This window comes from Perissodus microlepis, chromosome 14 (assembly GCF_051167445.1).
Source record: "Perissodus microlepis isolate ML-2025 ecotype Zambia chromosome 14, ASM5116744v1, whole genome shotgun sequence".
In the NCBI taxonomy this organism is placed as follows: Eukaryota; Metazoa; Chordata; class Actinopteri; order Cichliformes; family Cichlidae; genus Perissodus; species Perissodus microlepis.
The window spans coordinates 37,326,025-37,338,782 of record NC_140474.1 but is presented as its reverse complement, the minus strand read 5'-3'; the positions used below and the strand labels follow the sequence as shown (position 1 = coordinate 37,338,782).

Below are 12,758 nucleotides of genomic sequence, written 5' to 3'. Positions count from 1 at the left end.
TTAATTGGAATGTTTCTGGGGGTTTTTTTCCTTTTCGTTTTTATTCCCCCTCTTTTTTCCCCTCTTGCTTTTATGCTGCTCACCCTAGTCCTTGGTTTCTTTCTTTATTTCTTTCACTGCTTCTATCACCTGCTTCCACACTCATCCACAAACAACATCCTTTATTTTGACACATACGCACAGCACGATCACGCACGGTCATGCACAATCATGCGCTCAACGGCAGCACATTTACATCAGTCAGACAGCGCACACAGACCTATAGGATACACACACTATAGCCAAGCATACTCATATTAGTAAATATGCACACGCATAGTCAAACTCAGGGAGCATCTCGCCACACATTTCTTCTCTCTCCCCCTCTCTTTATTTACGAACAAGTGATGTATTCTCTCCACCTGTCTAAGCGACACACACAGCGTACACCCCTAGTTATACACAGACATCTATGGGGGCACTAAGGTTTGTTACATGGAATGTAAATGGAGCTGGCTCCAGAGAAAAGAGGTTAAAAATATTTAACCAACTCAAAAAACTACAGGCAGATGTTGTCCTTTTACAAGAGACCCACAGACCTCTTAGAGGTTCGAATGAACTTAAAATACCTGAGTTTCCTAATGTGTTCTCAGCTTGTTATAATTCTAGACAAAGGGGAGTAGCAATTTTAATACTTAAAAATATTAATTTCACAGTACTCGATACAGTTATAGATCCAGAGGGCAGATTCTTAATCATTAAACTATCTATACGTGATAAAAAGCTATGTATTGTAAGTGTATATGGTCCAAATGTTGATGATCCCTCATTCTTTCACGGTTTTTTCAGTGCACTCTCTGAACACTTAGATGGCACACTGGTTCTTGGAGGCGACCTCAACCTTGGACTAAATGAAGACATGGATAGGCTCAATACAGCAGGAACTCAGCGTAATTGGCAGTCCACAAATATAATCAAACAGTATATGAGCGACTTTCGTCTTTGCGATGCATGGCGCTCCCTTCACCCCAACAGTAAGGAATATACTTTTTTCTCACATGTCCATCACTCCTACTCTCGTCTGGATTATTTTTTGGTCAGCAGCTCACTGCTGAGCGACATTTCAGACACTGAGATTCACCCTATAGCTGTCAGCGATCATGCTCCTGTATCTTTAACACTAATGCACAAGAATAATACTACGCGAAGTAAAAACTGGAGATTTAATACATCACTGCTTAAAGATGAAGACTTTATTAAATATTTTAAAAAAGAGTGGACTTCATATTTAGACTATAATGACACTCCCGGAACATCAGCTTCTGTTCTATGGGAAGCAGGGAAAGCTGTGATGAGAGGTAAAATAATTTCTTTCTCATCACATAAAAAGAAAGAAGAAAACAAAAATATTCAGGAATTAGAAAAAACATCAAATCACTAGAAGAAGCCTACACGTCCCACCAAGATCAGGAAACATTGAACAAAATACACAAAACTAAACTAGAATTAAATGAGATAATTGATAAAAAAAATAAATAAATTCTTAGTACAAAGACTACGCTTTCAAAATTATGAACATGGTAATAAATCCGGTCAATTAGCAAACCAGCTAAAAATAAATAAAGACAAAACAACTATATGTGCTGTTCAAGATTCATCCGGGAACACAATATATGACCCGAAACAAATAAACAACATTTTCAGGGATTTCTATAAAACGTTGTATTCACCACAAATAAACCCGTCTAAAAAGGAAATTGATCAGTTTTTGGACAACATAGCTCTTCCAAAATTATTAGACACTCAAGCAATGGCACTGGATTCACCACTGACATCAGGCGAACTCCAGGAAGCCCTGATAAGTATGCCCAATAATAAGGCTCCAGGTCCAGACGGCTTTCCTGCAGAATTCTACAAAGAATTCTGGACGATTCTGGCACCAGTTTTTCACAGGATGTTGCAGGAAATCAAAGAAAAGGGCAGACTTCCATCAAATATGAATTCTGCAAACATTAATCTCCTGCTAAAACCAGGCAAAGACCCTGTATATCCCTCAAGCTATCGTCCAATATCCCTTATAAATGTAGACCTTAAAATAATCTGCAAAGCTCTCTCAAAGAGACTGGAGAAAATAACCCCCCTCTTAATTCATCCTGACCAAACTGGTTTCATAAAAGGTAGGCACTCATCAACAAATACACGTAGATTACTTAATTTGATAGACTACTCATACAGTAAAAACCTTGAAACTACAATATTTTCTTTAGATGCAGAAAAAGCGTTTGACAGAGTTAACTGGAAATTTCTATTTCTAACTTTACACAAATTTGGTTTTGGATCCTCTTTCATTAACTGGTTAAAAATATTATATAATTCCCCAACAGCTTGTGTCAGAACAAATGACCAAACATCCTCCAGCTTCTGTCTCCTGAGGGGCACCAGGCAGGGATGCCCACTCTCCCCTTCACTGTTTGCAATTTTTATTGAACCACTAGCAGCAGCAATTAGACAGAATTCAGTAATTAAGGGCATAAAATGCAAGAACGTGGAACATAAAATCAGCCTTTATGCGGATGATGTGTTACTCTTTCTCCAAAACTCACAAACCAATATCTCTGGGGTGATTGAATTTGCAAGAACTCTTTTGCAAGAATATCAGATTACTCAATTAACTGGTCAAAATCTACAGTCCTTCCGATTAATTGCTCCTTCCATAATTTTTCTTCTACACCACTGCAATCGGGAAATATAAAATATTTAGGTATTAATGTTTCTCCCAAGCTTGCAGATCTAACTAAATCAAACCATATCCCACTTTTAAAGAAGGTAGAAGGCGATCTGGCTAGATGGAAATGTCTACCCATATCACTCATGGGAAGGGTCGCCGCTATAAAAATGATGGTCTTACCAAAAATAAATTATTTATTCTCAATGATCCCAACTAAACTGCCACAAGATTGGTTCAGATCTCTAGATTCATACATGTCCAAGTTCCTTTGGAAAAATAAACCTCCACGTATAAGCTTAAAAACACTACAAAAGACCAAGGATAAAGGAGGATGAGAACTACCTAACTTTCAGCACTACTTCTTAGCCAACAGGCTTCAGTTTATCTCAGGATGGCTAAAACATACCCTCTTAGATGAACCTTGGCTAGATGTAGAACAAGCACTTTGCAATAATCTAGAAATTTCAGATCTACCATTTATCAGCTCAAATATCCAACGACATGAATGCTTTAAAAGCGTCAACATCAGCTCTTCTCTGACAGCATGGTGGGAGTTTCTAAAATTGACAGAGTCTTCATTAATCCCATGCAAACGTACACCTATCTGGAAAAAAACAATAATATGATAAACTTTTCAGATTGGAGTGGTAAAGGAATTAAATATTTAGAACATATATTAGAAGGAACAGAATTTATTTCATTTGACAGACTAGTTACACAATATGGGATCAACAAGACGGTCATAGTTAAGTCCCACCTTCGCTGTTGTGATTGGTGTGGGGGTAGGGACAGGCTTGGGGCGTCGGGGGGTTCCCCAGGAGCATCTTCCTTGGAGGGCTCAACCCAGGGTAGCGGTCATGGCCTATTAAGGGCTCTGTTGGCTCTTAGGTGATGGTTTCCTCGTGGCTGCGTGCAGCGGGGCTAGGGGAGGGTCTGTGCTGACGGATGTGGGTTACTGACCTGGTAGCCTGGCTGCCCCTGGGTGGGTCCGGGACGGGTGGGAGGTTCTGGGGGCGCTCCATCTCTGGGCTGGGGCCCTGGCTGGACCTCGGGGGCTTGGATCCTGGTTGGTGTGTTGCCGGGGTTGTGGGCGGGTGGGTGTATGGGGGCCCATGCACCGGCGGCACCCTGCGCCAGGGTGCCGCCGGTGCATCGAGCCACCTGGGGGGCTCTTCTACTGGTGGGGGAGGTTGTTACATCTTGCAGGAGCGCTCCTCTCTTCAGGAACTCACTCTGCAGGAGGGGGAGATACAGGAGAGCTGGAGGAAGATCTCAGCCTGGGCGTCTATTGTCTTGTGTAGTCTGGAAGATGAGTGGATGACGGGGTGGGTGCAGTTTTCTCTGAGGTGGGATCAGGTGGGCTGTCCCGGGCTCTGTGGGGCCGGGCGGCGCTGCTGTACTGGGCCCCGGTCCGGATGGGCCTGGGCCCCCTTTCCCTGGCGGGTTGCAGAGTATGGGGGTGCCTACTGGGGTCAGCGGGGGAGCTGGCCCCAGGGAGGGGTCACTTGCCCCTCCCTTCCTTCCCTCCCCATCTCCAGCTGCCTCCCTCTTCCCGCTCCACCACAATCACCCACACATGCAGGGCCTTGGGGTAAAGGTGTGTCACCAGGGTGCAGAGGAGGCTACCCCCCCCCCCCCCCCCCCTGTCCCCTTCTGGTTGCCTGTGCCTCAATTTTATCTCACAACTTAGACATTCACATTACTCACACTCTCATAACACATACATATAGGATCTTGGGGGTGGGCACGCTACATGGACTCCAAAAGACCATCAGGGTGTACAACCTCACCCCTGGCGTCGTTGCCCACCTCTCAATTTTAAATACATGTAGACATTGAGGGCTATCAGGAGGGGCTATGCGCTTACCTGCTGCTCTCTGGCAGGTAGCTCCATGCCCTCCTGGGTTTTAAATGCACCTTAGAACACACATGCATCAACACTACATATGAGCGGGCGGAGGAAGGTTTGGAGTCTTCACACCCCCCCGTTCTCTGCGGCCTGCTGGAGCGGGGGGGCTAGAAGGAGGAGTTGGCCGTCCAACTGGGGTCTGGAGTGTGGGGCCTCCCTGCTGCTGCGGAGTCGGGGCGGTCTGCTTTTCCCCACCCCAGGGAAAAGGGTAACACCACCTGGGTCTGGGTGCAGTTTCCCCCTCCAGGGGCAAGGGTACCTAGACCTGGGGCTTAGAGTACGCTTGGGGAGTGTGACTGTGTGTACAGTGTCTCTTTATGTCTGTCTCCACGTTGGGTGAGTGTTGAGTAAGTGCATATGAGAGCATGAGGGTGGGAATGGATGTCTGTATCTGTGTGTGCCTGTTTGTCTGTGTCCATATGTCAGGTTGGGTATCAGACGCCACCTCTCTGGGGACATCTCAGGCCCTCCAAGGTATGGAGGCCTATCTCCCCCCACCACTTCCCCTACCGGTGGCAGACGCCCTCAGACATCTGTGCATTGGTGGTTCTTTGTGTCCGGGGATGGGCGTCCAGGTACCCACCGGCTCACTCCTTGGTGGCTGCTTATTGGGGCCTGGAGCCTGGGGCTCGCTCGGGCCACTTCGGGGGTGGGGTGCCCTCGGCCTCTCCGCCTGGGGCTCGGTCACTCTGGCACAGCTGGCTGCCGGCGGAGCTCACGGGCACGTCACTGCAACCCCCCCTGGCTTCTGCTCCGCGGCTGCTGAGTGACCCCTCATCTGGGACTCTCCTCAGCTCTTTCTGGGATAGTGGCGCGGCTGCCCCTCTGTTGGTCTTCCTTGGTCTCTTGTGTTCTGAGGGCCTCTGGATGTCTGGAGTCTTGATCTCCTCCATACCTGCTTCATGCCCTGGTGGACGCAGCTGTGGCCCCCCCACACCCTCTAGCAGATCATTACATGAAGGAACCTTTTAATACAAGCGCGTCCATGCTCACAGGTGTACACACGGGTGCTCACACACACAAACTACACCCTTTTTGGCTCCTACCTCAAAGCACACTGCGCGCTGTCGATCTTACGTGCTGCACAATAATGTTTAATATTTAGTATTTACAGTTATTCCCATAGATCATCGTGATGTTGTTTATTATATTGCTCTCGTTTTCTTCTGCTTGTTTTTTTTTTTCATTCTCAACAGGTGAAATTAAAAAAGTATCTACTGTTATCTATTATTAGCTAGTTTATTGTGATGGTGTTGTTTTTATTATGTTGCTCTTTGGTGATCGTGGTGATCCAGGTGTTTTGTTTGTTTTTCTTTTTTTTTTTCTTCCCCCCTTCTCACCGTCTCTTCTCCCCTCTGTTTTTCTTTCTCTCCCTCTCTTTCTTTCATTCTTTCTCCCTGTCCTATCCCCCAGTCATGTCTGTCCCGTCTTTAAAAAACGAAAATAAAATAAATACATAATTATAATAAAGGTCAATCAAATGGACCAATATGGCAAGGCCATGATGATCCACTTGGTAAAGTAAATCCACTTGGCATCTTTCTTGGCCTTCAGACAACAATTCTGATGGCTAAAGATCCAAACTGGACAGGCAAAAAAAAAAAAAAAAAGTAATTAAAATATAATGAATATGACACTGAAATATGTTCATTGTGTTCATTTTCTAGGTCTAAATATTTCTCAGTATTGCAGAAGCACACTGCTTTAAATGGCTGCAATCAAGCTCCGTTTCCACCTCATACAAATATTACAAATATACACTTTCCTCAACAACATCTCAGAAGAGTTAAACGGCACTATAACATTAATAAAGCTAGTAGTAGCTGAGTGTGTTTGGAGTGTTTGTGCTGTTGGCAAACTTAAGTCAAAGGTCATTAACAGGTAAATCAGGATTAGCCCATTTTTGTGGGTCATCGCCGATGCTTAGGTCCGGCTCTACTATATAAATGTCATTTTAGTCTATTATTAGGTGGTTGCCAGGCAACATTAAGGCGTCTTAATATCTAATAAAAATATTCAAGTTTTGTGGCTATAAATTGAATGTAACTGTCATGAAATTATGGTATTCAAAAATGACATTTTAGCCCATTTCTAGTCAATATGATGATACTGTATGTTAGATAAGAACCACGAGGGCCGTACGATGGACGTACCTGTGTTGCTGTGTAGTAGGAATTTGCAGACAGAAAGAAATGTGTTGTGTTACAGTATTGAACCTGTTAGCAAAAGCAGCAATGCCTCATCGTGTAGTCAACTAACTGCACACATCCATCGTACGTTCACTACAAATCCTCCCCTTCTATCCGCGTAAGCATCGTGTTGACATGCTCACCTTTCCCCATCTTTCCCATGCATCCCACACAACATGATGTTACAGAAAGTCTGTTTGGGAGACGTGTCAACACAGAAATTAACAGGGTTATTTGGGAGGCTACATTTTGTAAAAGCTGCTCAGACAGCAGTTCTTAGATGCAGTACCAGCGTTGCTGTCATGGTTACAGTTACAGCCTGGTTACAGTGACATCAAAGCACAAACCAGGGAAAAAAATCCATTACTGTGAAAAACAGCAGTAATGGGGAGAAAAATATATGACACAGAGTTTAATTGACATTAGTCCTCCCCCTCTCCCTCCCCATCCTGCTCCTCCTGTCTCAAACACTCCTCCCACACCTTGCCCTCGTTCTTGACCCCTGACCTCCCTTCTCATGGGGCCTCTGCAGAGCTGTCTGGCCCCCCATGTCGCGGGCCTATTAACAGGCCTCGGCTCACTGTAATGATTCCTCTCCTTATGTCTGTGCAGCTGCTGTAGCGCTGAATAGAGAGGATAAATCTGGGATCCTCAACATCATTGTTTCACTGCCACTCTCTGCTGTCGTGTGTGGCAGACAGAGCAGGGAATAGCTGCAGTTCGCTGTCCCTCCCTCCTGTTGACAATTTATTTTCTCTGATTCAACAGATCTGCTGCTTTCGCCAGCACGTGTCACAAATTTCATTAAGCAAAAGTTGTGAAATTTCCAACTCAAGGACCTGATTTTTCAAGAGTCAAAAAAGTTCTTTGTTAAGCTGGAAACTGACGTGATGGATTTCATCCCATCATGCTGTAAATTAAGATTATTGTGACCAAAACATCAGGTGAAATGTGTTGCAGTAACTCAGAAGTCCTCCAAACGCTCCAAACAACAAACGCCGCATGAGTTTGTGAACATTTGTATCTGTGTGTACAGTATGTGTCATGGGGCAGCAGACAGCTGCTGCAGGCTCCATCAGTCAGCTGCTGTATTTATAGGGTGATGACCACAGAACAACAACAGCTGCATCACACGGGGACAAACACAGAAAGTGAGAGAGAGGACGCAGGAATCTCTTCAATTTCACTGCTGCTCAAAATGGCCGGAGTAGCCAGTTAATGCCCAGCCCAGCGCTGACGGGCATAAAGTGCACAATGGTTCAACTGCTAACCTGTAGATACCACTGATCCACAATGGGACGTTTACATGCTACTGTTTTAAGATAAAACTGCAAGAAAAAGTCTATTTTAGACGCTTGTGAACATGTAAATTAAACTTTTCTACATGTCAGCAGCCAGCTTTTTAGTGCACTTTATTTAAGTGAGTTTCAAATCAAATCAGTCAGTCCGAGTGTTTTACTGTAGTACTATTCTATGACTGCAGATGGAGAGGATGCTCTAAAAATGCAATTAATAGTTTATCTGATATGCAGCAATGAATGTATGGCATCCCGACCCCAGACCACCATCACGATGTTGAGGACAGGGCTCTGTGGGGGCCATACCATCTGTTGCAGGGCTCCTCCATGACTCCCCAATGATAATGCACCATAGACGATAATCCAAACTGATGACAGCTTTTGCACAGTCGTAGAGATCGATCTGCTTCGAGGGCATGAGTTCAGATAAATCCCTGTATAGAATTATCATGCTTGAGATTCCAACCAAAAGTAGAATCAGCGTGGAAGTGCCAAAAAATGCAGTTGGTCTCGGTCCTGAGTCCGTCTCCACAGAGTCCCATGAACATCATAAAGCATGCTTACAGTCTTGTAATAAGACGTGCAAATTATACCGGACAGCAGTAAGCCATGATGGAATAGTCAGGTTTAAAGTTGTTGATGATACAGAAACAGTCACTTGAAGCCCACAGCAGCGTGTCTGAATGAAAAGCATTTATGCCTCCTGGTCTCCGTACAGTGGGGGGGGTTAGGATTAGTCAGTACCCTAACCCTAACCCCCTAACCCAGAGACCAGACGTGTGGCCAGCGTTTACTCACCTGTAACTTAAAGAACGCTCCCACAGAGTGTTGCAGTTCACAGTGGAAGATCCTAGAAAGGCTCATAGTGATATTAAATATCTGTTGGTTTTCAGCTCTGCTAAAAAGAAAACCACAGATGGAACCAATCAGTGTCTGCTAAACATCACCTCTGCTCATCTGAACTGGACTCTTTGACTGTATATGTGCTGCTGGAAGGGATGCGGTCTATGTAACAACCTTCTAGGGTAGGTGACAGCATGTGTACGAGTATGTTATTTAGCACAAATGCAGCGAGTCAGTCTAAGGACAGAGCTTGCTAACTCAACTGTTTAGCTCATAACTAAGAACACCAGCATCTTTTCCAAATACGATCACTTCCGGCTCCAAAAAAGAAATGTGATGATGTCCAATATACCAGTGTTTAGTGAAGTAGTTTCAGGGTCTTGGTGTTTGTGCATCAGGCTCATGGCACGTAGTGTAAGTGAACCACTTTAACAAAACCACCCGTGCTTTTCCTGCTGCGACAGGTTAAAATCTTTGCAGTGAAAACACTGCTGATCCTAAAGGGGCTGCACACCCACATAAGTGTTTTTTCACTCATTAGAATAATTAGGAGTCTGCTGTAGCTGGAGGTGGGCAGTTCCATGCTGCATTTATGTGTCACTAGCAAGACAAATAAAATAAGCTGCAGCGACGTATTACCAGTCAGTGAGTACCTGCAGTTTTTTACTCACTTCTATTCAACCCTGTTCAACAGGTATATTGAAGCCTCATTAAAGTTACAAATTATGGTGTTGCTTTCCAACGCTCAGTTAGTGCACACGCTGTTATTGTACACGACAGCTCATTTCACAGGTGAGTGCAGGTTAATTCAGGTGGCCAAAAAGAAAAACAGGTGCAACCAAACCAAGAGAACGAGCACGCTAACAAGTTAAAACACCTGGTTTACTGTAAGTGTGAGCACTTCACTGTTTTACAATCACACGCGAAGTTGAAATCAGTAAACTTCAGCAAGGAAACAACATAGAAGTAAATCTGTGATCTCAGGTGGACCTTCAAGGATTACGGTTTGCTTTTACTGTCCAGACACGACTGACAGCAAAGGATCACAGCCATTAACTTATTTTGTTACCATTTAAAGTTTGAAGAAACTGTAACTTTGTAACTTTTTTATTACAGAGCAGAATGTGCACATGAGAGCTTCTCAGAAAGCAGAGAGACATCTGTGTTAGCTGGTAGCACTAGCTAACAACAGCAGTGTTCACAGTGACAAATCTCTACTAGTACTACTGATGACTGTCAAATCATCACTTACCCATTACTGCCAGGAGTCACCTGTGGATCCAGGGCTCTGCTTGTGTCCTAAGGATGGAGAGATGAGACAAGTTAATATTAAAAGGCTTCTCTGCCACCACAGCTGGAGAGTCTGAGACAAGGAGAAATCCAACTAGGAATGGTTGATCTGAGCTGCCTGGACAAGTAAACTTAGTTAAAATTAGTGTTACCCCCAACAAGCCAAAGCACCAACAAAACAAACGTTTAAAACAATTGAAAGTTTAAACAGTGCATGAAGCTTCTATAATAGTTAAAGTCAGAAAATCCTTTTTTTTTTTGTTTTTGAAGTCTATCAAAGCTTCTGACAAATAAAAAAAAAAGCATTTACTTGTACACAGAAGTTTTATTTAGTATTATATTTGGTACAGCTGGCATGTTTCTGCAGTTTTTAAGCCGTGTAATTATTTAGGCTGGGAGAGCTGGTGAGACAGTGAGGATTTTAAGAACCACAAAGATACTTAGGGAGAACAAAACCAGGAAAACGTAAAAGCTGAATTTACCGAGAGCTGCTAAAATGTTTATGGTTGTAACAGCGATGTCCATGTGGGAAAAAATCTCCAGGTACAAACTGTGTGACCTCTAGAGACTGGATTCATCATGGTAGGAAATGAGCCCATAAACGTCTGATGGGCTTTGTGGTCAGGAATACGACGAGTGATGGTCTTCATTCAGGTTAAACAGAAGGAGACAGAAACTTGATTTGATTTGTTGAACGTAATAATGACTTTTATTTATCTATGGACTTGTTTTTAAAGGCACCCTTTCATGGAAAGTCCAAATCTGACCAGTCTATGCTTTATCACACGTGTGAATCATGCAATCCAATATTCCTTCTAGCAGTTATAGTTTCAAGTCATGGTAATGGCTTTTAGCCGCCTTACGTAGCCCTACATCAAAATGATCACATGCAGTTTGATGTGCAGATATTAAATCTGGGACGAAAAAACACTGGTATTTAATTTGGACTGGGCAGATGCTCCGATTTCCCGGGGATTACATCGTGAATGTGAAGCAGCAGTTTTACATTATACTGCAAAGCAACTGTAAAGCGTCACTGCAAAGATAAAGGTCTGTGGAGAGTCAGGGGCCTGCTGACGCTGAAAGGATGTATCTGTAAGAGGAAGGTAGATTGTGTGCATGTGATCATTCGGCTGTGATGCCTAACTGATTTCTAATGACAGGCCGCTCCTCTGTGGAGGACAAAGCCTTTTAAAATGAGTTTGGCGCCTTGTTTACAGTGTGTAAGGGAGCTTTAACGAGGCCCTTTAAAGACACCTGGCGGCGCTGAGCAGGCTCACGAGAAAATGACGCCGGCTTCGGTTTCCCGGTCGCATCCCGTCCCGGCGAACCCCATTAAAAGTGCGACGCGTCTCGTTGCACGTGCTCAGTCTGTGCTGCTTCGTTTCCGTATGGCTTTGAAGCATTTAAAGGTTGGCGGGGACAAAGAGGCGAGTGAGCAGGAGGGAGAGGTTCATCCCGAGTTTGAGCTCAGCTGTGATGTAACTGTGGACGATGGCTGTGCCGCAGTCAATTTCAGAGGAGATATCCTCAAACGACCTCGCCTCCCTCCCTTCTAGCCGTCTCATCCTCTCTCTCTCTCCAGGCTGGTGTCATTTATCTCCTCCACGCCCTGTCTTTCTTGCATTTTTTTTTGCTACAAAAAGCTCCAACTACCCTTTTATACCCTCATGCGGGCTCTAATATTATCTCCTCTCTTGCTGTCAGCTCGTCCATGCATCACTGCCTCTGCTCTCAGGCTCCAGCACTCACACACAGGGAGGATAATATCTCCCGCTAAATTCATTTTAGCAGGACTCGAGCAGCACGTAGCAAAACGTCCAACCCCATGGTAAAGCTGCTCTCTGGATAACCTTACCGCTTTTAATAACAGTATATCCCCCAGACGTATTTAGTGCTACTATATGTTTATGGCCCCTCTGCACATCTCCAGCGCTCCCCGCGCCACTCTCATCATCGCTCGCCTTTTACGCTTCCCTCCCTCCCTCGCCTCTCCCTCTCCTCATGTAGCTGAGATGCTACTGCCATTACTAATTCACACTTAAGCTGATTATTTGTGAATATCAGATCATTTTAAACCCCTTTTGTGAATGCTGTGTCTCCACACACCTATATATGTGTGCATGAGTGTGTCTCCTCTCCTCTCCCTGAATGATGGAGGGTGGGGTAATCTGCAGCCCCGTTGCCATGACACCAGACAGCCCTTGCTTGGCGAAGGCACGTAGCTTCCTCTCTGCTCTATTTCCCCAGAGCCCTCCGCTCAGGAGCATGTGTGCATCAGTGTGTGCACGCGTGTGTGTGTGTGTATGTTCTCTGAATCTGGGAGAGTCATATATGATGCACATGATGGAAAAAAACCCTCATATTTACTGTCTCAACATGTGCGGCGGAGGAAAGGATGGAGGGGAGGGGAAAGCAAAGAGGACCCATCTAAAAGGCAAATAAAGGATTTTTTAATGCAAATATTTGAGCTAAACCACTAAACTCAGGGTTAGGATTGGAAATTATTAGTCTACTAGACA

At 44.5% G+C, this 12,758-nt stretch overlaps 1 long non-coding RNA gene across 1 annotated transcript in view; it reads right to left on the bottom strand.

Moving 5' to 3' along the window:
- The window catches only part of LOC146374380 (uncharacterized), a 108,333-nt gene that overhangs the window by 63,866 nt on the left and 31,709 nt on the right, over nucleotides 1–12,758 (bottom strand). The window contains exon 2 of the long non-coding RNA XR_014802292.1: nucleotides 10,199–10,245. This is a non-coding gene — a long non-coding RNA (uncharacterized LOC146374380). The remainder of the gene's footprint in view (nucleotides 1–10,198; nucleotides 10,246–12,758) is intronic.